Source organism: Ranitomeya variabilis, chromosome 1, assembly GCF_051348905.1.
Source record: "Ranitomeya variabilis isolate aRanVar5 chromosome 1, aRanVar5.hap1, whole genome shotgun sequence".
Lineage (NCBI taxonomy): Eukaryota > Metazoa > Chordata > Amphibia > Anura > Dendrobatidae > Ranitomeya > Ranitomeya variabilis.
The window spans coordinates 1,022,430,811-1,022,457,062 of NC_135232.1; the positions used below are offsets into that span (position 1 = coordinate 1,022,430,811).

Genomic DNA, 26,252 nt, shown 5'->3' on the forward strand with positions numbered 1-26,252 from the left:
GATCTTCTCCACCACGTATTCCAATTCTCCCTCAACCAGCACAGGGGCAGGAGGCTCAACCGAAGGAACCACCGGCACCACATACCTCCGCAACAACGACCGATGGAACACATTATGAATAGCAAACGATGCCGGGAGGTCCAAACGAAATGACACAGGGTTAAGGACTTCCAAAATCTTATAAGGACCGATAATCCGAGGCTTAAACTTAGGAGAGGAGACCTTCATAGGAACAAAGCGAGAAGACAACCACACCAAGTCCCCAACGCGAAGTTGGGGACCCACACAGCGACGGCGGTTGGCAAAGCGCTGAGCCTTCTCTTGTGACAGCTTCAAATTGTCCACCACATGATTCCAAATCTGATGCAACCTATCCACCACAACATCCACTCCAGGACAGTCAGAAGGCTCCACCTGACCTGAGGAAAAACGAGGATGAAACCCTGAATTACAAAAAAAAGGCGAAACCAAAGTAGCAGAACTAGCCCGATTATTAAAGGCAAACTCGGCCAATGGCAAAAAAGTCACCCAGTCGTCCTGATCAGCAGAAACAAAACATCTTAAATAGGTTTTCAAAGTCTGATTAGTGCGCTCGGTTTGGCCATTCGTCTGAGGATGGAAGGCCGACGAAAAAGACAAATTAATGCCCATCTTAGCACAAAAGGTCCGCCAAAATCTAGACACAAACTAGGATCCTCTGTCGGAAACAATATTTTCAGGGATCCCGTGCAAACGAACCACATTTTGAAAAAACAGAGGAACCAACTCGGAGGAGGAAGGCAACTTAGGCAAGGGCACCAAATGGACCATCTTAGAAAAACGATCACACACTACCCAAATGAAAGACATTCTCTGAGAGACAGGGAGATCCGAAATAAAATCCATGGAAATGTGCGTCCAAGGCCTCTTCGGGACAGGCAAAGGTAACAACAAGCCACTGGCACGAGAACAGCAAAGCTTAGCCCGAGCACAAATTCCACAAGACTGCACAAAGGAACGCACATCCCGCGACAAGGAAGGCCACCAGAAGGACCTAGCCACCAAATCTCTGGTACCAAAAATCCCAGGATGGCCTGCCAACACCGAAGAATGAACCTTGGAAATAACTCTGCTGGTCCATCTATCCGGGACAAACAGTCTCTCCGGTGGGCAAGGGTCAGGTCTATCCGCCTGAAACTCCTGCAGCACTCGTCGCAAATCTGGGGAGATGGCAGACAAAATCACCCCTTCTCTGAGGATACCAGCTGGCTCTGAATCACCAGGAGAGTCAGGCACAAAACTCCTAGAAAGAGCATCAGCCTTCACATTCTTCGAACCAGGCAGGTATGAGACCACGAAATCAAAACGAGAGAAAAACAGCGACCAACGAGCCTGTCTAGGATTCAGCCGCTTGGCCGACTCGAGATAAATCAAATTCTTGTGATTAGTCAAGACCACCACACGATGCTTAGCTCCCTCGAGCCAATGTCGCCACTCCTCAAATGCCCACTTCATAGCCAACAACTCCCGATTACCAACATCATAATTCCGCTCGGCAGGCGAAAACTTTCTTGAAAGGAAAGCACATGGCTTCATCACAGAGCCATCAGAGCTTCTCTGCGACAAAACAGCCCCCGCTCCAATCTCAGAAGCATCAACCTCGACCTGGAAAGGAAGGGAGACATCTGGCTGACATAAGACCGGAGCCGAAGAAAACCGGCGCTTCAGCTCCCGAAAGGCCTCCACAGCCGCAGGAGACCAATTAGTAACATCAGAACCCTTCTTGGTCAAATCCGTCAATGGCTTAACAACACCAGAAAAATTAGCGATGAAGCGACGGTAAAAATTAGCAAAACCCAAGAACTTCTGAAGACTCTTAACAGATGTAGGCTGAGTCCAGTCATGAATAACCTGAACCTTGACTGGGTCATCTCAATAGCAGAAGGAGAAAAAATGAAACCCAAAAAAGAAACCTTCTGGACTCCAAACAGACACTTTGAGCCCTTCACAAATAAAGCATTGGCAAGCAGGACCTGAAACACCATCCTGACCTGCTTAACATGGGACTCCCAATCATCCGAAAAAAACAGAATATCATCCAGATACACAATCATAAATTTATCCAGATATTCACGAAAGATGTCGTGCATAAAGGACTGAAAGACAGAAGGAGCGTTAGAAAGTCCAAAAGGCATCACCAAGTACTCAAAATGGCCTTCGGGCGTATTAAATGCAGTTTTCCATTCATCACCCTGCTTAATACGCACAAGGTTATACGCACCACGAAGATCTATCTTGGTGAACCAACTAGACCCCCTAATGCGAGCAAACAGATCAGATAACAATGGCAAAGGATACTGAAATTTGACCGTGATTTTGTTTGGAAGGCGATAATCAATACAAAGTCTCAGGGAACCATCCTTCTTAGCCACAAAAAAGAACCCCGCACCAAGAGGGGAGGAGGAGGGGCGAATAAGTCCTTTCTCCAAAGACTCCTTTATATAACTCCGCATAGCAGCATGCTCCGGCACTGACAAATTGTAAAGTCGTCCCTTAGGAAACTTACTACCAGGAATCAAATTTATAGCACAATCTCAATCCCTATGAGGAGGTAGAGAACTGAGTTTGGGCTCATCAAATACATCCTGGTAATCTGACAAAAACCCAGGGACCTCAGAAGGAGTGGATGAAGCAATTGACACCACAGGAGCGTCGCCATGAATTCCCTGACAACCCCAACTTGACACAGACATTGCTTTCCAATCCAGGACTGGATTGTGAGTCTGCAACCATGGCAGGCCCAACACGACAACATCATGCAAATTATGCAATACAAGAAAGCGAATCACCTCCTGATGAACAGCAGTCATGCACATGGTCACTTGTGTCCAGTACTGAGGTTTATTCGTAGCCAATGGTGTAGCATCAATTCCCCTTAGTGGAATAGGGAATTTTAAAGGCTCCAAAACAAAACCACAGCGCCTGGCAAATGACAAATCCATCAGACTCAGGGCAGCACCTGAATCCACAAAAGCCATAACCGGGTAAGATGACAGGGAACAAATCAGGGTAACAGACAAAATAAACTTAGGCTGTAAAGTACCGATGGTGACAGATTTATCAATCTTTTTTGTGCGCTTAGAGCATGCTGAGATAACATGAGCTGAGTCACCACAGTAAAAGCACAACCCATTTTGCCGTCTATAATTTTGCCGTTCACTTCTGGTCAGAATTCTATCACATTGCATAGACTCAGGTGTCTGTTCAGAAGACACCGCCAAATGGTGCGCAGGTTTGCGCTCCCGCAAACGCTGATCAATCTGAATGGCCAGAGTCATGGACTCATTCAGACCTGCAGGCGTAGGGAACCCCACCATGACATTCTTAATGGCTTCAGAAAGACCTTTTCTGAAATTTGCAGCCAGGGCACACTCATTCCATTGAGTAAGCACCGACCATTTCCGAAATTTCTGGCAGTACACCTCTGCATCATCTTGCCCCTGAGAGAGGGCCAACAACGCTTTTTCAGCCTGGTTCTCAAGATTAGGTTCCTCATAGAGCAATCCAAGGGCCAGAAAAAACGCATCCACACTGAGCAATGCAGGATCCCCTGGCGCCAATGCGAAGGCCCAATCTTGAGGGTCGCCGCGCAAGAGAGAAATAATAATCTTAACTTGCTGAACGGAATCACCAGAGGAACGAGGTTTCAAAGAAAGAAACAATTTGCAATTGTTCTTAAAATTCAGGAACCTAGATCTATCTCCAGAAAACAACACCGGAATAGGTATTCTAGGCTCTGACATAGGACTGTGCACAACAAAATCCTGAATACTTTGTACCCTTGCAGCAAGATGATCTACACTGGAGGCTAAACTATGGATATCCATATCAGCAGCTGAACTCAGAGCCACACCAAGATTAAGAGGAGGAGAGAAGCCAGACACACAGCAGCTAGACACACGGCAGCAAAAAAAAAAAAAAAAAAAAATTCTCCAAGCTTCTTTTCTCCTGCTTCTGCCATGCAATTAACACTTTACCAGCCGGCTGTACTGTTATGATCCTAGTGGCAAGGATCGCGTGTAGGACTAGCTAAGTAACTGAACAGACGACTAGCTCTGGGGAGGTGGTAACTAGATTGACCGCAACCTGATCCTATCCGCAAACAACTATAAGTAGCCGTGGAACGTTACCTGAAATCCTAGACGTCTCTTCACGGCCTGAGAAACTGACTATTCCTGGAGGTAAAGAAAGTCCTCTCTTGCCTCAGTGGAATGACCCCAAAGATATAGAATAGCCCCCCACAAATATTAACGGTGAGTTAAGGGGAAAGCACAAACACAGAGATGAAATTAGATTTAGCAAATGAGGCCCGCTAATACTAGATAGCAGAAAATAGGAAGGGAACTGTGCGGTCAATAAAAAAACCCTATTCAAAATATCCACGCAGAGATTGCTCGAGCCCCCGCACCAACTAACGGTGCAGGGGAAGCAACTCCGTACCCAGAGCTTACCAGCAACAAGAAATCACATATTAGCAAGCTGGACTAGACTCATCATACACAGAAATCATATTGCAGGCAGATGAGCAAAAAATATTCAAACAGAACTTAGCTTATCCTGAAGAGGCAGAAAACGAGATAGTCAGGAGTAATCAGAATAGCACTGAATACATTGACAGCCGGCAACAAGTGGAAGTGAAGCAGAGCTAAATAGGAGCCTCCCTGGTGAATAACGAGGCAGCTGATCCAGCCAGACCCGCAGGATAATAAACCAAACCACCAGGGGGAGCCAAAAAACCAAAGTCACACAATACCATCTGTGACCACAAGAGGGAGCCTGAAAACGGAGTTCACAACAGTGCAGCTCATCCATGATGGCACATCAATGCGAGCTGTGGCAAGAAGGTTTGCTGTGTGTCAGCGTAGTGTCCAGAGGCTGGAGGTGCTACCAGGAGACAGGCCAGAAGACCAGGAGACGTGGAGGGGACCGTAGGAAGGCAACAACCCAGCAGCAGGACCGCTACCTCAGCCTTTGTACAAGAAGGAACAGGAGAAGCCCTGCAAAATGACCTCCAGCAGGCCACAAATGTGCATGTGTCTGCACAAATGGTTAGAAACCGACTCCATGAGAATGCTCTGAGTGCCCAACATCCACAGATGGGGGTTGTGCTCACAGCCCAACACCGTGCAGGATGCTTGGCATTTGCCACAACACCAGGATTGGCAAATTCACCACTGGCACCCTGTGCTCTTCACAGATGAAAGCAGGTTCACACTGAGCACATGTGACAGAGTCTGTAGACGCTGTGGAGAGGGATCTGCTGCCTGCAACTTCCATCAGCATGACCGGTTTAGCAGTGCATCAGAAATGGTGTGGGGTGGCATTTCTTTGGAGGGCCGCACAGCCCTCCATGTGCTCACCAGAGGTAGCCTGACTGCCTTAGGTACTGAGATGAGATCCTCAGACCTCTTGTGAGACCATATGCTGGTGCAGTTGGCCCTGGGTTCCTCCTAATGCAGGACAATGCCAGACCTCACGTGGCTGGAGTGTGTCAGCAGTTCCTGCAAGATGAAGGCATTGAAGCTATGAACTGGCCCTCCTGTTTCCCAGACCTGAATCCGATTGAACATTTCTTGAGACATCATGTATCTCTCCATCCACCAACGTCACGTTGCACCACAGACTATCCAGGAGTTGACGGATGCTTTGTCCAGGTCTGGGAGGAGATCCCTCAGGAGACCATCCACCGCCTCATCAGGAGCATGCCCAGGCATTGTAGGGAGGTCATACAGGCACATGGAGGCCACACACACTACTGAGCATCATTTCCTTGTTTTGAGGCATTACCGCTGAAGTTGAATCAGCTTGTAATTTGATTTTCCACTTTGATTTTGAGTATCGTTACAAATCCAGGCCTCCATTGGTTAATAAATTTGAATTCCATTGATGGTTTTTGTGGGATTTTGTTGTCAGCACATTCAACTCTGTACAGAACAAAGTATTCAATGAGAATATTTCATTCATTCAGATCTAGGACGTTTTTTGGTGGCGACGGTCTGACGCAACACGATGCAACCGTCGCACGACGGTTGCGAAGTGTGGCAATGCGTCGCACTGCGTCGTTAATAAAAGTCTATGGAGAAAAAACGCATCCTGCAAGCACTTTTGCAGGATGCTTTTTTTTCTCCAAAACGACGCATAGCGACGTGCAGTGCACGACGCTAGTGTGAAAGTAGCCTAAGGCTACATTCACACACAGCATTTTGACTGCATTTTATGAGGATCCGTTTTGGGTGCAGAAACTGCACCAAGAACGGATTCTCACAAAGCGCTGCCTTGTGTGTGAATGCTGCTGCGCTAATTATTCACCTTCCCCGCACCCCCACGGTGATCTCCAGCGCTGTCCCCTCATCTCAAAGGCTACAGCATTCTGTACCTCTAGGACCCTGCACATGTGACTGAGTGTCGTCGTTCAGTCACATGGTGTTGTGCCAGGTCATCTCACAGGTCCTGCAGCCTCTTTCAGCCTTCTTGAGCCCAAGAACGAATCTGTAAAAAGCGCAGTGTGTGAATGCAGACACACACGGTACAACACTGCCACACACACAGTATAACACTGCCACACACACATACACACAGTACAACACTGCCACACACACATACACACAGTACAACACTGCCACACACACACACACACACACACACACACAGTATAACACTGCCACACACACATACACACAGTATAACACTGCCACACACACATACACACAGTATAACACTGCCACACACACATACACACAGTATAACACTGCCACACACACGTACACACAGTATAACACTGCCACACACACATACACACAGTATAACACTGCCACACACACGTACACACAGTATAACACTGCCACACACACGTACACACAGTATAACACTGCCACACACATACACACAGTATAACACTGCCACACACACAGTACAACACTGCCACACACACATACACACAGTATAACACTGCCACACACACATACACACAGTATAACACTGCCACACACAGTACAACACTGCCACACACACAGTACAACACTGCCACACACATACACACAGTATAACACTGCCACACACACATACACACAGTATAACACTGCCACACACACATATACACAGTATGACACTGCCACACACACAGTACAACACTGCCACACACATACACACAGTATAACACTGCCACACACACATACACACAGTACAACACTGCCACAAACACATACACACAGTACAACACTGCCACACACACAGTACAACACTGCCACACACACATACACACAGTACAACACTGCCACACACACATACACACAGTACAACACTGCCACACACACATACACACAGTACAACACTGCCACACACACATACACACAGTACAACACTGCCACACACATATACACACAGTACAACACTGCCACACACACATACACACAGAATAACACTGCCACACACACATACACACAGTACAACACTGCCACACACACATACACACAGTATAACACTGCCACACACACATACACACAGTACAACACTGCCACACACACATACACACAGTATAACACTGCCACACACACATACACACAGTACAACACTGCCACACACACATACACACAGTACAACACTGCCACACACACATACACACAGTACAACACTGCCACACACACATACACACAGTATAACACTGCCACACACACATACACACAGTATTACACTGCCACACACACACATACACACAGTATAACACTGCCACACACACATACACACAGTATAACACTGCCACACACACTAACACACAGTACAACACTGCAACACACACATACACACAGTAAAGCACTGCCACACACAGTACAACACACAGGGGGCCCAGCTCTGCCCCACCACCTCACACATGGGGCCCCTCTATGCACAGGTCTCCAGGGTCTACATCACGACACCAGGGGGGTGATGAGCCAGCACCCACCTGCCTCTCTGAGGTTCTTGTCCGGCCCCAGCAGGTATGGGGTAAGAAAAGGCTCTGAGGGTCTGAGGTTGGAGAAGCCGTTAGTGCACAGCATACATGTGGGCAGCACACTAGCACTCAGCTGCCTTCCACCGGGCAGCAGCTGAGCCTTCCTGCTGTGCACTGCCTCCCTCAGCTCCATGCCGGGCAGACAGTAGAGCTCAGCCCTGAACACAGCACAGAGGCGTGGGGAAGGAGGGCAACGGCCGCAGTGCTGGAGACTCCGAAGCAGCGGGAAAAAGTGTGAGTACAACCAGCACAAGCTCACTGCCAACCGGCCTCATTAGTGATGTGTCATTCACGAACGAGCTGACACAAAGAGCCGGCTCCCTGCTGTGAACGATGGAGCCGGCACACCAGTGAGAGCCGCTAAAATTCCTGAATGGCTCTCACTGGGCGTAAAATCCCGGGCTTCGGCATGTGTAACTCCGCCCACCAGAGCTAAACCCCACCCACGCTTCAATTTATTTGGCTCTAAGAAGTGGGCGGGGTTTCTGCGGTAGGTGGGCGGAGTTTCGGACGCCTGAATAGATATTGAATAGGGATCCATTTAGAATCCAAAAAGAGCCGGTTCGTGAGCCGAAAGAGCCGGCTCTTTTTGGTGAGCGGAGCCATGAGAGCTGGATCACCAAAAAGAGCCGGACTGCCCATCACTAGGCCTCATGTTCTAGTGATGTGTCGTAGAGGAGAGTGCTACTAAATCGGGCAGCTATTGGCTGCGAGAGAATCACATGTCCTGTCGCTTTTATTACTACTGTTCTGGACTGGCAGTGGCACATGTGATGGATCGCGCGATCAGCGATTGTGGCATATACTATCTTTCATGGTACAGTAGCGGAGCTACGGGGGAAGCTGAGGGGCCCACCCGGAGCTATGCTACTTTAACTGCAGGGCCCCTAAGCACTCCGGGCCCCGTCGCAGCTGCGACCCCTGCAACCTCGGTAGTTACGCCCCTGTTAAATATGATTCATTTCAGTCTCAGATTTATTAATTCGGAAGAACCCCCATTATATTTATTTTTATTTGTTTGTGTATTTATACAAAGTGAAATGTACAGGATGAAATATGTATGACAAACTGTTAAGAAAAACATACTTAGTTTCTTATGGCTAAAAATTGACAAGTGCGATAGGGAGCATCTAACTTCTCTTGATTTTCGTGCTCCACGTAGACTAGTGGACTTTTCTGCATTTCTTACTTGAAATTTGATGAGGGCTGAAAATTGACATTGGTTGGTGAAACTGAAGTTGGAATGATGGAGATTCTCAAGACAACTATGGGTCCAATAAACGAAGACTGGCATTTTGTAAGATGGAGTGCACCCCTTACAGAATTTGGCATGTCTTTCAGCTGTCATACGACAGCATCAGAAATGTTTTACAGTCATGTACTGGAGTACTTTTCTGTCTAAATTTATGCATCTTTTGTGATCATAAATTATTATGAGTTTACCTGACTTTGCTTGAACATTCCCCCTACCACAAAGCTCCACCAATATTTCAAAAACTTGGCCAAAAGACACAAACTAGTTACTGTAATCATCCCCAAAGGGGAGAGACCTCTTTAAGTGCATCACTGGATGCCCTCTGACTGCAGAGACCCATAGAAACTATTCTCCCACAAAGTGACGCCACACACGGGTATTTAACATATAACTCTTTTATTTCTCTTTATAAATAACTTGGTAATATCAACTTCAATTTTCTCTTTTGGCTTAATAATTAAAGGTCGCAGCTTAAAACCGGCAAAAATTTGCCAACCAATTGGGTGTAGGGAGATTGACTGCCTTCCGGACTCCCGGTGCAGGTATTATCACCACCATCATAACCACCCATTCCGCTGCTGCGACTGAAAGGAAAAAACCAAAACAAAAGGGAGGGAGGGAGGGAGACAGGTCCGGGTCCAAGTGAGGAGATCCTGAAGCAGCCTGTAAAACGCGCCCACCTCTTTTGAATGGGGCCCCCCGGCCCCCACCAGGAGCGCAGCGACGTCACCCCGTGGGAGACCGGGTGAGAGCCATGTTAAGGCTCAGCAGTCAGGGGACAGCGGGAATACCGCAGTGTCCCACAGAGGAAATCATTGTCTATATGTTACAGTGTTCCACTATATGGGCCATAATATACTGTGTTTAAAGATCTTGCCATAAATGACCTTATAACCATTTTAAAAGTAAGTTTAAGAACAACTTCTACAAAAATATACAAAATAAATTTTAAGTTAGTTAAGAAATATTCTAAAAAAATCTGATTATTATGTTTTCTTCAACAGAAAAGTAGTGTTACAGGTAAAATGATAGGGTGGCATGAAATAATTAAAAACAATATAAGCAACTTAAATGAACACATGAATTAAGACTGTTTTTGCAAAGCACTACTGTTGACAGAGAACGGAGTTCATGCATTGTCTCCAGACAGGTAATGATACAGCTTATGTCGTAGCTTGGCGAAATTACAGATGAGGACTATGCAATCGCAAGTTAAATATGTGTATTTATAGTCAAGGAAAATTATATCTGTAGTTTTCCACTGTGAAATACTCCATTTTTATGTGACCCAAAAAACAATCAAAAGTTATTCATAAAGGAGAATGACTGTCACAAGGCTATAGTTGAGTTAGAATAGTTACCATATTTTTTGCAGGAATTATTACATTTATTTATAATTGATTTTTATACGTCGTTTTAGTCACCACTTGAGATGAGGGGCCCAAACGGAGATATGCAAAAGCCTTGGCAATATTGGCGACCACAGTATAGTTAAGCTGAGACACAATTTCTCTGCACTACTGCACTCCTTTCTGTAGACCACAGGGTGCTTTAAGCCTGCAGTCTACAGAATGACATAAGTGCCATCACACGCACAGAACGGCAAGGTCCCAGCGTTTACTCCGGCACTTTGCAGAAGGACTCATTAAGATCCTAGATTAGGTGATTATATAAAGTTTTTATTTTAATTAAAGCGTATGGGGGCAACAAAGTGTGGTGGCATCATAAAGTATGGGGCATCAACGTATGGAAGCATCATAACGTATGGGGGCATCAAACTGTGGGTGATGATAAACTGTGGAGGCATCATAAAGTGTGGGGGCATAAAGTATGGTGGATCATCAAGTATGGAGGCATTAAACTTTGGGGGATCATAAACTGTGGAATCATCATAAAGTGTGGGGGCATAAAGTATGGTGCATCATAAAGTATAGGGACATCATGTGATTGTAGGGGCATCATAAAGTATGGGGGCATAAAAGTTTAGGGGTGCCATAAAGCATGGGGACATCATAAACTATGGGGGCATTAAGGTGTGGGTGCATCATAAAGTGTGGGGGCATCATATCACTGTCGGGGCATCACAAAGTATTGGGGGTCCTCATTCATTGACAGGGACTACTGGGGGGTCCTCATACAGTGTGGAGGCTACTGTGGGGGTCTCTAATATGGGTACCATTATAATATTTGGGGGATTCTGTGTGAGCCTCATGCCGTGTGAGAGATACTGTGGGGGCCCCTCATACATTGTAGGTACTACTGTGGGGGGCCTCCATAAAGTGTGGGGACCAGTATATAACATGGAGCTAATGTGGGTGCCATTATAAAATTTGGGGCTTACTGTGGAGGACATTATATGGTGTGGGGACTACTGCTGTGGCAATTATACTGTGTAAGACCTAAAGTAGAGGCCAATATACAGTGTGGGGCCATTATAAAGTGTGAGGACTACTGTAGGGTACATTATACTGTGTATAGGGTAGCTTTGGAGACATTATACTGTGTAGATAGGGGCTGTGGGCTCATCATACTGTGTATAGGGCAGCTGTGGGCCCGCTGTACTTGTGAAGATCTGAGGTGGGTTGTAGTAATCAGCTAGGCAGGTTAAGGCTTCTCAAAGGGGTTGTACCACCATAAAGGATACATTTAATTAAGCAGAAAATGTGGAAAAAAATGGTTTTGCAATGTACAGTTATTAAAAATTATGTTCTGTCAAAAAATAACAACCTTTCATCTTCTGAAATGGGCCCCTTGGTGTTATTCCGTTTGCAAGCTTTATCCATTTATTCCAGTGGCCGATCAGTTGGCCACACGTGCAGTTCCAGTCCTCATAAAAAAAAGTTCCTCCAACTCCCCACTTCCAGCTTGTGCAATGTATATGAGAATCACCCTGTACTCACAGAATGCTGGGAAGCATGTGCAGTGATAGCAAACACACTTTCCGCATTCACACAGGTCTGACAGCTGGGTGAGATCAATCTATTTCACTTGTGCATTTCAGAGCAGTGTGAGCGCAGGGAGCATCTGTCCACAATCATGGCACACACTTCCCAGCATTCTGCATCCTGCGTGCGCTGTCAGACCTGTGTGAGCGCGGAGAGCATCTGTCTGCAATCATTGCACACACTTCCCAGCATTCTGTTTTCTGTGTGCGCTGTCAGACCTGTGTGAGCGCGGAGAGCATCTGTCTGCAATCATTGCACACACTTCCCAGCATTCTGCATCTTGCATGCGCTGTCAGACCTGTGTGAACGTGGAGAGCATCTGTCTGCAATCATTGCACACACTTCCCAGAATTCTGCATCCTGCGTGCGCTGTCAGACCTGTGTGAGCGCGGAGAGCATCTGTCTGCAATCATTGCACACACTTCCCAGCATTCGGTATCCTGCGTGCGCTGTCAGACCTGTGTGAGCGCGGAGAGCATCTGTCTGCAATCATTGCACACACTTCCCAGCATTCTGCATCCTGCATGTCCTGTCAGACCTGTGTGAGCGCGGAGAGCATCTGTCTGCAATCATTGCACACACTTCCCAGCATTCTGCATCTTGCATGTCCTGTCAGACCTGTGTGAGTGCGGAGAGCATCTGTCTGCAATCATTGCACACACTTCCCAGCATTCTGTTTTCTGTGTGCGCTGTCAGACCTGTGTGAGCGCGGAGAGCATCTGTCTGCAATCATTGCACACACTTCCCAGCATTCTGCATCTTGCATGCGCTGTCAGACCTGTGTGAATGTGGAGAGCATCTGTCTGCAATCATTGCACACACTTCCCAGAATTCTGCATCCTGCGTGCGCTGTCAGACCTGTGTGAGCGCGGAGAGCATCTGTCTGCAATCATTGCACACACTTCCCAGCATTCGGTATCCTGCATGCGCTGTCAGACCTGTGTGAGCGCGGAGAGCATCTGTCTGCAATCATTGCACACACTTCCCAGCATTCTGCATCCTGCATGTCCTGTCAGACCTGTGTGAGCGCGGAGAGCATCTGTCTGCAATCATTGCACACACTTCCCAGCATTCTGCATCTTGCATGTCCTGTCAGACCTGTGTGAGTGCGGAGAGCATCTGTCTGCAATCATTGCACAGAATTTCCAGCATTCTGCATTCTGTGTGTGCTGTCAGACCTGTGTGAGCGCGGAGAGCATCTGTCTTCAATCATTGCACACACTTCCCAGCATTCTGCATCCTGCGTGTGCTAACAGACCTGTGTGAGCACGGAGAGCATCTGTCTGCAATCATTGCACACACTTCCCAGCATTCTGCATCCTGCATGTCCTGTCAGACCTGTGTGAGCGCGGAGAGCATCTGTCTGCAATCATTGCACACACTTCCCAGCATTCTGCATCTTGTATGTCCTGTCAGACCTGTGTGAGTGCGGAGAGCATCTGTCTGCAATCATTGCACAGATTTTCCAGCATTCTGCATCCTGTGTGTGCTGTCAGACCTGTGTGAGCGCGGAGAGCATCTGTCTTCAATCATTGCACACACTTCCCAGCATTCTGCATCCTGCGTGTGCTGACAGACCTGTGTGAGCGCGGAGAGCATCTGTCTGCAATCATTGCACACACTTCCCAGCATTCTGCATCCTGCATGTCCTGTCAGACCTGTGTGAGCGCGGAGAGCATCTGTCTGCAATCATTGCACACACTTCCCAGCATTCTGCATCTTGCATGTCCTGTCAGACCTGTGTGAGTGCGGAGAGCATCTATCTGCAATCATTGCACAGAATTTCCAGCATTCTGCATCCTGTGTGTGCTGTCAGACCAGTGTGAGCGCGGAGAGCATCTGTCTTCAATCATTGCACACACTTCCCAGCATTCTGCATCCTGCGTGCGCTGTCAGACCTGTGTGAACACAGAGAGCATCTGTCTGCAATCATTGCACACACTTCCCAGCATTCTGCATCCTGCATGTCCTGTCAGACCTGTGTGAGCGCGGAGAGCATCTGTCTGCAATCATTGCACACACTTCCCAGCATTCTGCATCTTGCATGTCCTGTCAGACCTGTGTGAGTGCGGAGAGCATCTGTCTGCAACCATTGCACAGAATTTCCAGCATTCTGCATCCTGTGTGTGCTGTCAGACCTGTGTGAGCGCGGAGAGCATCTGTCTTCAATCATTGCACACACTTCCCAGCATTCTGCATCCTGCGTGTGCTGACAGACCTGTGTGAGCGCGGAGAGCATCTGTCTGCAATCATTGCACACACTTCCCAGCATTCTGCATCCTGTGTGCGCTCTCAGACCTGTGTGAGTGCGAAGAGCATCTGTCTGCAGCCAAGCTCACACAGCTCTGACAGGGCATGCAGGAGACGCAGATTGATCTCACATCTGTGACTGCAGGGAGCTTCTCATATATATTGCACACGTTGGAAGTGAGGAGGTAGAGAGGTGGAGGAACTCTTTTTGTATGACGATAGGAACTGCGCATGTGTGGCAAGCCGATCGGCCATTGGGATGGACAGATAAATCTCACAGACGGAATAACGCTAGGGGGCCCATTTCAGAAGATGAAAGGTTATTTTTTGAACGTAGCATAATTTAACGGTAAAATTCAAAACCTTTTTTTTTTTTTTAACACAATTTTCGCTTAATGAAACACAGCCTTCATGGTAGCACAACCCCTTTGAGAAGCATTATTGGGGCACTCAGGGTATTATGACTGTAAAAGGAGCAAACGGGGCATTATCACTTTCTTGGGGCAAAATATGGACATTGTTTTCTAGGATATTTACACAGGGGATTAATATTTTCTGATTTTCTAGGGAGCAATTTTATTATCTAGAGGGTAAAAATGAGACATTATACTTTGTAAGAGGCAAAGTGGTGGGAATTACTATGTGGGGCAGTAAGAAGCACTGTTATTGTGGCCAGTTGTGCTGGAAATCATGGGAAGCTGTACTGTATGCTTAATTGTTTGTGGGATGACAGGCATTTCATGAAGCAAAGGGATGACTATTGGATAGCCATACTATAAAAACAAAATAGAGAAATGTTGGCAGCTTTAGAAAGGGAATCAACATGTCCACACTACCAGGAGAAACTGTGTTCCATGCTAGGCAAAGCTTTCACTCAGCAGATCCATGTCAATCACATGTCTGATCAATCTCATCTCCCTGCACAGCCAAGAACAAGTAGGTGAGGTAGCAGCAAATACAGTATATTTGACATGATGGACCACTTCAGCAAACAGACACTCACTGCCTGAACAGCCAGCCTCAGTCATACCTGGACAGTGCCCTTTCTAAGGCAAAAGTCCTGGGACCCAACCCTATAGACTTCTGGGACAGCATATTAAACCAGTGTTAAGAACTGGCCCAGTTTATCATGGTCGACTGTCATGTCCAGCCTCCAGTGTATTGTTATAAAGGCTGAACCGCATGGTAGGTGGCTTTGTGATGCCCAAGCAAACCACATTGGACCAGTGTCAATGCACCACGCCCAGGCCGGCATCTAGACCCTTTCCATCATGTCATCTATACTGTGATACTGCTGCTGTTGGCCTGCCATTGCTGCCCATATGCTGCCAGATATCTCCTTGCTTGTATAACACCCCAGCTAACTGGCTGTTACAGTGACGTTGCCTTCCTTTCGAGGAGGGCGATATCATGCTTGGAGGCAAGGAGGATTCCCTTTACCAGGTAACGCACCTACATACAACACATTCTGAATCCAGGCGAGAAGGGGCAGCTCAGAACCCAGATTCAGGGGAGCTTCCTCAGCTTGAAAGTTCTGCTCTGGAGGAGGAGTTAGGTCAGTCTGGAGCATATAGTGAAGAGAGAGGAGTGGAGAGCAGACAGCGGAGCCGTGCAGCCAGGACTGAGCTGCAGCTCCAGGAAAGGAAGTGAACCCGAGGGGTTGAATGTAGTGAAGCATCAGAGGAAAGAAGCACAGGAGAAAGAAAAGGGCTTAGAGGGGAACTGTGACCAGGCACCCTCAGAGCTGAAGCGCAGGAACCCGGCACCGGGAGCCTGAGGCTGTGTTGTACTCCAGGTCGCACAGAACTGGAGGGCACAGGACTTTATGTTATTTGCCCGCTCCCACACCTGAAGGTGCAGTAGTATACTAGGAGCCTGGTTCGTGATAGAGACACTTTCCCAGAACCACAAAGACCTCAACCCAGGCTGTAGCCTTCACCGCTGGAGTTCTTGCGGACTGCAGAAGGGAGAGCCATGATCCAGCAACTAGTGAGCAGACTGTGGAGCCTATGCTGGTCAGAAGAGACAAGGAGGTGAACCAGGACCAAGGCTGGAGAAATGCTAGCTAACCACGAGGTACCAACAGTAGGCATCCCGGGGTGAGGTCATTGTCATGATTCTCAATGGAGAGAGAACATAGCCCAGCATATATGAGAACTAGCTCTTGGAAGATGGAAACTATACTGACCATGAACTAAACCTGCCGCACAACTAGAAGTGGCCGGGTAGCATGCCTACGTCTTTTAACCCTAGATGCCCAGCGCCAGCCGGAGAACTACCTAATCCTAGCAGAGGAAAAGACAGTCCTGGCTCACCTCTAGAGAAATTTTCCCAAAAGGCAGACAGAGGCCCCCACATATATTGGCGGTGATTTTAGATGAAATGACAAACGTAGTATGAAAATAGGCCTAGCAAAATCGAGGTCCGCTTTCTAGATAGCAGGAAGACAGAAAGGACACTTTCATGGTCAGCAGAAAACCCTATCAAAACACCATCCAGAAATTCCTTTAAGACTCTAGCATTAACTCATAACACCAGAGTGGCAATTTCCGATCACAAGAGCTTTCCAGACACAGTAACGAAACAGCAGCTGTGAACAGGAACAAAATGCAAAAACACACAAGGACCAAAGTCCAACTTAGCTGGGAGTTGTCTAGTAGCAGGAACAAGCACAGAAGGCTTCTGATTACATTGTTGACCGGCAAGAAACTGACAGAGGAGCAAGGTTATATAGCGACTCCCACATCCTGATAGGAGCAGGTGAACAGAGGGGATGATGCACACAAGTTCAATTCCACAAGTGGCCACCGGGGGAGCCCAGAATCCAATTTCACAACAGTACCCCCGAGGGGGCACCGAACCCTCACCAGAACCACCAGGGCGATCAGGATGAGCCCTATGAAAGGCACGGACAAGATCGGAGGCATGAACATCAGAGGCAGTGACCCAAGAATTATCCTCCTGACCGTATCCCTTCCATTTGACCAGATACTGGAGTCTCCGTCTGGAAACACGAGAGTCTAAGATCTTTTCCACAACGTACTCCAACTCACCCTCAACCAACACCGGAGCAGGAGGCTCAACGGAAGGCACAACCGGTACCTCATACCTGCGCAACAATGACCGATGAAAAACATTATGAATCGAAAAGGATGCAGGGAGGTCCAAACGGAAGGACACAGGGTTAAGAATCTCCAATATCTTGTACGGGCCGATGAACCGAGGCTTAAACTTAGGAGAAGAAACCCTCATAGGGACAAAACGAGAAGACAACCACACCAAGTCCCCAACACAAAGCCGAGGACCAACACGACGACGGCGGTTGGCAAAAAGCTGAGTCTTCTCCTGGGACAACTTCAAATTGTCCACCACCTGCCCCCAAATCTGATGCAACCTCTCCACCACAGCATCCACTCCAGGACAATCCGAAGATTCCACTTGACCGGAGGAAAATCGAGGATGAAACCCCAAATTACAGAAAAACGGAGACACCAAGGTGGCAGAGCTGGCCCGATTATTGAGGGCGAACTCCGCCAAAGGCAAAAAAGCAACCCAATCATCCTGATCCGCAGACACAAAACACCTCAAATATGTCTCCAAGGTCTGATTAGTCCGCTCGGTCTGGCCATTAGTCTGAGGATGGAAAGCAGACGAAAAAGACAAATCTATGCCCATCCTAGCACAGAATGCCCGCCAAAATCTAGACACGAATTGGGTCCCTCTGTCAGAAACGATATTCTCAGGAATACCATGCAAACGAACAACATTTTGAAAAAACAGAGGAACCAACTCGGAAGAAGAAGGCAACTTAGGCAAGGGAACCAGATGGACCATCTTAGAGAAACGGTCACACACCACCCAGATGACAGACATCTTCTGAGAAACAGGCAGATCCGAAATAAAATCCATCGAGATGTGCGTCCAAGGCCTCTTCGGGATAGGCAAGGGCAACAACAATCCACTAGCCCGAGAACAACAAGGCTTGGCCCGAGCACAAACGTCACAAGACTGCACAAAGCCTCGCACATCTCGTGACAGGGAAGGCCACCAGAAGGACCTTGCCACCAAATCCCTGGTACCAAAGATTCCAGGATGACCTGCCAACGCAGAAGAATGAACCTCAGAGATGACTCTACTGGTCCAATCATCAGGAACAAACAGTCTACCAGGTGGGCAACGATCAGGTCTATCCGCCTGAAACTCCTGCAAGGCCCGCCGCAGGTCTGGAGAAACGGCAGACAATATCACTCCATCTTTAAGGATACCTGTGGGCTCAGAATTACCAGGGTAGTCAGGCTCAAAACTCCTAGAAAGGGCATCCGCCTTAACATTCTTAGAACCCGGTAGGTACGACACCACAAAATTAAACCGAGAGAAAAACAACGACCAGCGCGCCTGTCTAGGATTCAGGCGCCTGGCAGACTCAAGGTAAATTAAATTTTTGTGGTCAGTCAATACCACCACCTGATGTCTGGCCCCCTCAAGCCAGTGACGCCACTCCTCAAAAGCCCACTTCATGGCCAAAAGCTCCCGATTCCCAATATCATAATTCCGCTCGGCGGGCGAAAATTTACGGGAAAAAAAAGCACAAGGTCTCATCACGGAGCAGTCGGAACTTCTCTGCGACAACACCGCCCCAGCTCCGATTTCAGAAGCGTCGACCTCAACCTGAAAAGGAAGAGCAACATCAGGCTGACGCAACACTGGGGCGGAAGAAAAGCGGCGCTTGAGCTCCCGAAAGGCCTCCACAGCATCAGGGGACCAATCAGCAACATCAGCACCCTTCTTAGTCAAATCAGTCAATGGTTTTACAACATCAGAAAAACCAGCAATAAATCGACGATAAAAGTTAGCAAAGCCCAAAAATTTCTGAAGACTCTTAAGAGAAGAGGGTTGCGTCCAATCACCAATAGCCTGAACCTTGACAGGATCCATCTCGATGGAAGAGGGGGAAAAAATGTATCCCAAGAAAGAAATCTTTTGAACCCCAAAAACACACTTAGAACCCTTCACACACAAGGAATTAGACCGCAAAACCTGAAAAACCCTCCTGACCTGCTGGACATGAGAGTCCCAGTCATCCGAAAAAATCAGAATATCATCCAGATACACAATCATAAATTTATCCAAATAATCGTGGAAAATGTCATGCATAAAGGACTGGAAGACTGAAGGGGCATTTGAAAGACCAAAAGGCATCACCAAATACTCAAAATGGCCCTCGGGCGTATTAAATGCGGTTTTCCACTCATCCCCCTGCTTGATTCGCACCAAATTATACGCCCCACGGAGATCAATCTTAGAGAACCACTTGGCCCCCTTTATACGAGCAAACAAATCAGTAAGCAGTGGTAACGGATATTGATATTTAACCGTGATTTTATTCAAAAGTCGATAATCAATACACGGCCTCAAAGAGCCGTCTTTCTTAGACACAAAGAAAAAACCGGCTCCTAAGGGAGATGACGAAGGACGAATATGTCCCTTTTCCAAGGACTCCTTTATATATTCTCGCATAGCAGCGTGTTCAGGCACAGACAGATTAAATAAACGACCCTTAGGGTATTTACTACCCGGAATCAAGTCTATGGCACAATCGCACTCCCGGTGCGGAGGTAGTGAACCAACCTTGGGTTCTTCAAAAACGTCACGAAAGTCAGACAAGAATTCAGGAATCTCAGAGGGAATAGATGATGAAATGGAAACCAAAGGTACGTCCCCATGAGTTCCTTTACATCCCCAGCTTAACACAGACATAGCTCTCCAGTCGAGGACTGGGTTATGAGATTGCAGCCATGGCAATCCCAGCACCAAAACATCATGTAGATTATACAGCACCAGAAAGCGAATAACCTCCTGGTGATCCGGATTAACACGCATAGTCACTTGTGTCCAGTATTGTGGTTTATTACTAGCCAATGGGGTGGAGTCAATCCCTTTCAGAGGTATCGGAGCCTCCAGTGGCTCCAAATCATACCCACAGCGTTTGGCAAAGGACCAATCCATAAGACTCAAAGCAGCGCCAGAGTCGACATAGGCGTCCGCGGTAATAGATGACAAAGAACAAATCAGGGTCACAGAATAAACTTAGACTGTAAAGTGCTAATTGAAACAGACTTGTCAGGCTTCTTAGTACGCTTAAAGCATGCTGATATAACATGAGTTGAATCACCACAATAGAAGCACAACCCATTTTTTCGTCTAAAATTCTGCCGCTCGCTTCTGGACAGAATTCTATCACATTGCATATTTTCTGGCGTTTTCTCAGTAGACACCGCCAAATGGTGCACAGGTTTGCGCTCCCGCAGACGCCTATCGATCTGAATAGCCATCGTCATGGACTCATTCAGACTCGCAGGCACAGGGAACCCCACCATAACATCCTTAATGGCATCAGAGAGACCTTCTCTGAAAATCGCCGCCAGGGCGCACTCATTCCACTGAGTAAGCACAGACCATTTGCGGAATTTTTGGCAGTATATTTCAGCTTCATCTTGCCCCTGAGACAAGGACATCAAGGCCTTTTCCGCCTGAAGCTCTAAATGAGGTTCCTCATAAAGCAACCCCAAGGCCAGAAAAAACGCATCCACATTGAGCAACGCAGGATCCCCTGGTGCCAATGCAAAAGCCCAGTCTTGAGGGTCGCCCCGGAGCAAGGAAATTACAATCCTGACCTGCTGTGCAGGGTCTCCGGCAGAGCGAGACTTCAGGGACAAAAACAATTTGCAATTATTTTTAAAATTTTGAAAGTGAGATCTATTCCCCGAGAAGAATTCAGGCAAAGGAATTCTAGGCTCAGACATAGGTGCATGAACAACAAAATCTTGCAAATTTTGTACCTTTGTGGCGAGATTATTCAAACCTGTAGCTACACTCTGAAGATCCATTTGAAACAGGTGAACACAGAGCCATTCAAGGATTAGAAGGAGAGAAAGAGAGGAAGGCTGCAGTATAGGCAGACTAGCAAGTGATTCAATTAAGAGCACACTCAGAACTAGAGGGAAAAAAAAAAAAAATTGTAGCAGACTTCTTTTTTCTCTCCTTTCTCAGCCAGAATTTAACCCTTTTTTGGGCCGGTCAAACTGTCATGATTCTCAATGGAGAGAGAACATAGCCCAGCATATATGAGAACTAGCTCTTGGAAGATGGAAACTATACTGACCATGAACTAAACCTGCCGCACAACTAGAAGTGGCCGGGTAGCATGCCTACGTCTTTTAACCCTAGATGCCCAGCGCCAGCCGGAGAACTACCTAATCCTAGCAGAGGAAAAGACAGTCCTGGCTCACCTCTAGAGAAATTTTCCCAAAAGGCAGACAGAGGCCCCCACATATATTGGCGGTGATTTTAGATGAAATGACAAACGTAGTATGAAAATAGGCCTAGCAAAATCGAGGTCCGCTTTCTAGATAGCAGGAAGACAGAAAGGACACTTTCATGGTCAGCAGAAAACCCTATCAAAACACCATCCAGAAATTCCTTTAAGACTCTAGCATTAACTCATAACACCAGAGTGGCAATTTCCGATCACAAGAGCTTTCCAGACACAGTAACGAAACAGCAGCTGTGAACAGGAACAAAATGCAAAAACACACAAGGACCAAAGTCCAACTTAGCTGGGAGTTGTCTAGTAGCAGGAACAAGCACAGAAGGCTTCTGATTACATTGTTGACCGGCAAGAAACTGACAGAGGAGCAAGGTTATATAGCGACTCCCACATCCTGATAGGAGCAGGTGAACAGAGGGGATGATGCACACAAGTTCAATTCCACAAGTGGCCACCGGGGGAGCCCAGAATCCAATTTCACAACAGGTCATTATGTATGACCGGCAGTGGAGTTGGAGGTCTATAGAAGATTTTGGTACCCATCATCACATCTCATTTAATCAGCGGGCAGTAGGGACAGAACACTTGCCTTGAAGGCTGAAAGAGCTGATGGCTCGAACCAGGGTCACGTTCCTCAAAATGGAGGGGCAACATCACTATTATGCAGTGGGTGTGAACCGAGAAGGAAGGGAGCAGGATGAACCCTTGTTGCAAAATGAATCTGCCTGAGAGAGGCAGCTTGAGATGGGCTACCACCACCTGTAAATCAGACTGTCCTCGGGGTTCCCCACCTCCAATGCAGGAGCAGGCGATAGTGCAAGTGACACAGGGGACTGTCACCCATTTTCACATGTCTGGGGCTCCAGCACTTACCAAAGCCGGATCACTTACAGCCCAGGCACCAGAGATTCGGGCTCCAGGAAACTGGTGGAGGCAGTCCCCCAAGCCTCCCAAGGGAGGATAAGAAGTGGACACCTTAAGAAGATTACTGTATTACCCTCCTTATTATTTTTTCCTGGCTTTGCAAAGCCTTTCTGAGTGAAGGAGTACATCAACTACACTTTCAAAATATTTATGTTCCAATTTTTTTCAGGATTGAATTTGTCATCCATAGAGAAATATGTGATTTGTGCAACATTAAGGTACTATCTAAAAATTTTAAAAAAACTTCAAAAATTATTTATGGATTCAATTATTCGTCCATGCAGTTTAACATGATTCTTGTTATATTATGGTGGTATATAAAACTCCCAAAAAAACTTTGAAAATGTTTTATGAATTCACACCTAAATAATAATATTGCAAACCACTGCGCTAAAACTAAGGCTGAAATATCAATATACTTACTTCTATTATGGCTCTTTGTGTGTTGTATGAGAATCCTTATGGATAAAGGGTTGCACCTGGTTACAGCGATTTTACTGAAAGGTAAAGTATACAGGAGATCGGTATATTATTTGGGCCGTACAAATAGGTTATCAAGGATATCAATTAAATGCACTTACTCCTCATGTGAGGTTTTATAGGCTGCACCTGAAGCATTCCTATACAAGGTTTAAGTGTTTCTTGGTGTGATAAACCAATGCTGGAGGGTAGAATATGCAAAAAAAAAAAAAAAACAGTATAATATTTGGACCGTATAGATGTGTTATCATAAGTATTAGTGGAATACACTTACTCTCTTTATATAAGACTATGTAGGCTGCATCCGGAGTATTCCTATATGTAACTGAGCATTTCTCTTTCCACGGTGTGACAAATTGAATGCTAATAAATAAATAGAGTAAAAAATGTCAGCAGTACCTTAAAACAATTGGGTTATTGCTAACCACAACAATTGCAGCAGTATCAATAAGAATCACCCGGCACTCACCACATCCTGCTTAGAAAACCACATGCGGGGAAGATGGCGAGGTAGTGCTGTTTGTATCGCTTAAAATAGCTTCAGCGGACTGTGGTGCGGTCAGTGCCTGAGGCCGAGGTTAGGGCTATCTGACGAAGAGGGGAGTTACCCCTCGAAACTAGTTGGCAGCTTGTCTCTCTAGCGCACCCGTCCCTGCTTTCTGTGACGTCACACTAGCTCCGCCCCTATTTTGGCACCGCGTCCTCAGCATTGCTTCCGGCCGGGGGAAGGTTAGGCGCTGGTACCTTCTTGCCACTCACTGGGACGTTACCGTCCAGGAACCTCGGCCTCAGGCACTGACCGAACCACAGTTCGACGCTTCCTGGTCTGGCCGAGCCTTCTACTGTATGCGGTCACGTGGGGCCGCTCATTTACAGTCATGAATAGGCGGCTCCGCCCCTATGGGAGGTGGAGCCACATATTCATGACTCTAATCGGCGGCCCCACGTGACCGCATACAGTAGAAGGGGTGGCCAGCACAGGACACTGCGAGGGAGCCGGGTGAGTATTTTCAGAACAGCGGGGGGGGGGGGGCGCACAGGGGGTGGGAGGGCGGCGGACAGATAGATCTTTCTTTTAAATACTATTATTCATATCTTCTATGCAGCAAACGCTGCTGCACAGAAGATATGAATGGTGGCTTCAGCACCATGTGGGGGGGACAGCGCTTACTGTAGCGCTGTCTCCTGCACGCCACAGGGACTGCACATGGAGACCGTCCGTGTGTGGTCCGTGTTTTACACGGACCCATTGACTTTAATGGGTCCGTGTAATACGTGCGCTCCCACGAACACTGACATGTCTCCGTGTTTGGCACATGGAGACACGGTCCGCAAAAAATCAATGACATCTGCACAGATGCGTTGATTTTTATGGGTCTACGTGTGTCAGTGTCTCCGGTACGTGAGGAAACTGTCACCTCACGTACCGGAGCCACTGACGTGTGAAACCGGCCTAACTGGTAGAGTTCACAAAATATTTTGTTCCAAACATTGACTATTGTCATATATACTGTAGAACCTGTTTTGTGTCAAATTTTGTTGGTTTGAAAAAAAAAAAAAAATTGGCCTGCTACAGGTGTAGAAATGTGGTTGTTCAAAAATGTTACTATAGTCTAGAATTTGGTTTGTGTGAAATTTCATAAGTTTGAAATAAAAAAACAAAATTGGCCTATTACAGTTCAAAAAATATTTTTGCTCCAAAAATTGACTATTGTCCTATATACTGTACAACCTGCTTTGTGTGAAATTTGGCTGGTTTGAACTAAAAACCAAAATTAGCCTGCTACAGGTATATAAATTTGGTTGTTCAAAAATTGACTATTGCCATATATACTGTAGTACTTGCTTTGTGTAAAATTTTGTTGACATAAAATCAAAACTGGCCTGCAACAGGTGTAGAAATTTGGTTGTTCAAAAATTGACTATTGTCATATACTGTATACTGTAGAACTTGGTTTAGGTGAAATTTGGTTGGTTTGAAATAAAAAACAGAAATTGTCCTGCCACAAGTGTACAAATTTGGTCCCTCGTTACTCTGTCACCAGCAGCCACTATTTCCCCCATTGTGGCGTCCCCGTTTTGTACCAGCACGTGTCCAGGAATATCACCTGTGTCCTTACCAACACAGTTACTGGGATTATCCACTTAACGACCGACACGTGGCAAATGCTTGTGGCCAGAGATTCTACATTTCCCTGATGGCACACTGGGTGTACATTGTGGAGGCCAGGGCCGAGGTCAACCCGAGCACAGCACATGTGCTACCGATGCCAAGGATTGCTGGCCCTACTTCTAAAAGAGTTTCCTCCAGCTCCTACACCAGTTCCTGCACCCCCTCCTTCTCCTCCTCATCCTCCATCTCTTATGTCCTATGTCAGGGCACATCGTTCATATCAGCCGGAAGCTCTGCAGCACTGCCTCAGCGAAGCGGCAACAAACTATGCTGGAGCTAATTTGTCTAGGAGAAAAACCGTATAATGCGGAAGAGTTTTTGAAAGGAATAAAAGACCAGATCTGTGGCTCTCGCCGCTGAACCTCCAACCAGGCATGGTCATGTGTGATAATGGGTGTAACCTGGTGTCGGATGTGAAACTTGGCAAGCTCAGGCACGTACCATGCTTGGCTCACGTGCTCATCTTGGTAGTTCAGCAGTTTCTGAAGACCTACCCACATTTGCCAGAGCTTCTGGTTAATGTACATCGAGTCCATTTACGAAAGTTGGCTACAGCTGCCGCTGCTCTGGCAGTGCTACAGCAGCGCAAACAAGTGCCAGCTCACTGACTGGTGTGTGATACGACCACGCTCTGGAACTATTCACTACACATGCTAGCAAGGTTTTGTGAGCATCAGAGGCCAGTGATGGAATACCAGCTTCAACACGTCCGTCGGTATTCTGGTCAACCTGCCCACACAACAACTGAAGAGTGTCTGTGGAAGTCTGACGTTTGTGCGGTTCTCCAAGACTTTGAGGATGCCAGAAAGATGGTGAGCGATGATGATGCCATCATCAGCGCAATGATCCTGCTTCTGTGCCTACTTAAACAG

General features: G+C 47.0%; 1 long non-coding RNA gene across 4 annotated transcripts in view; it reads right to left on the bottom strand.

The window, feature by feature from the left end:
- Nucleotides 1-26,252, bottom strand: part of LOC143784159 (uncharacterized) — a 148,798-nt gene that overhangs the window by 31,217 nt on the left and 91,329 nt on the right. For all 4 annotated transcript variants that reach the window (XR_013217733.1, XR_013217728.1, XR_013217739.1 and 1 more), the window contains 3 exons: nt 23,482-23,570; nt 23,309-23,388; nt 23,151-23,224 (listed from right to left, as the gene is read on the bottom strand). This is a non-coding gene — a long non-coding RNA (uncharacterized LOC143784159). The remainder of the gene's footprint in view (nt 1-23,150; nt 23,225-23,308; nt 23,389-23,481; nt 23,571-26,252) is intronic.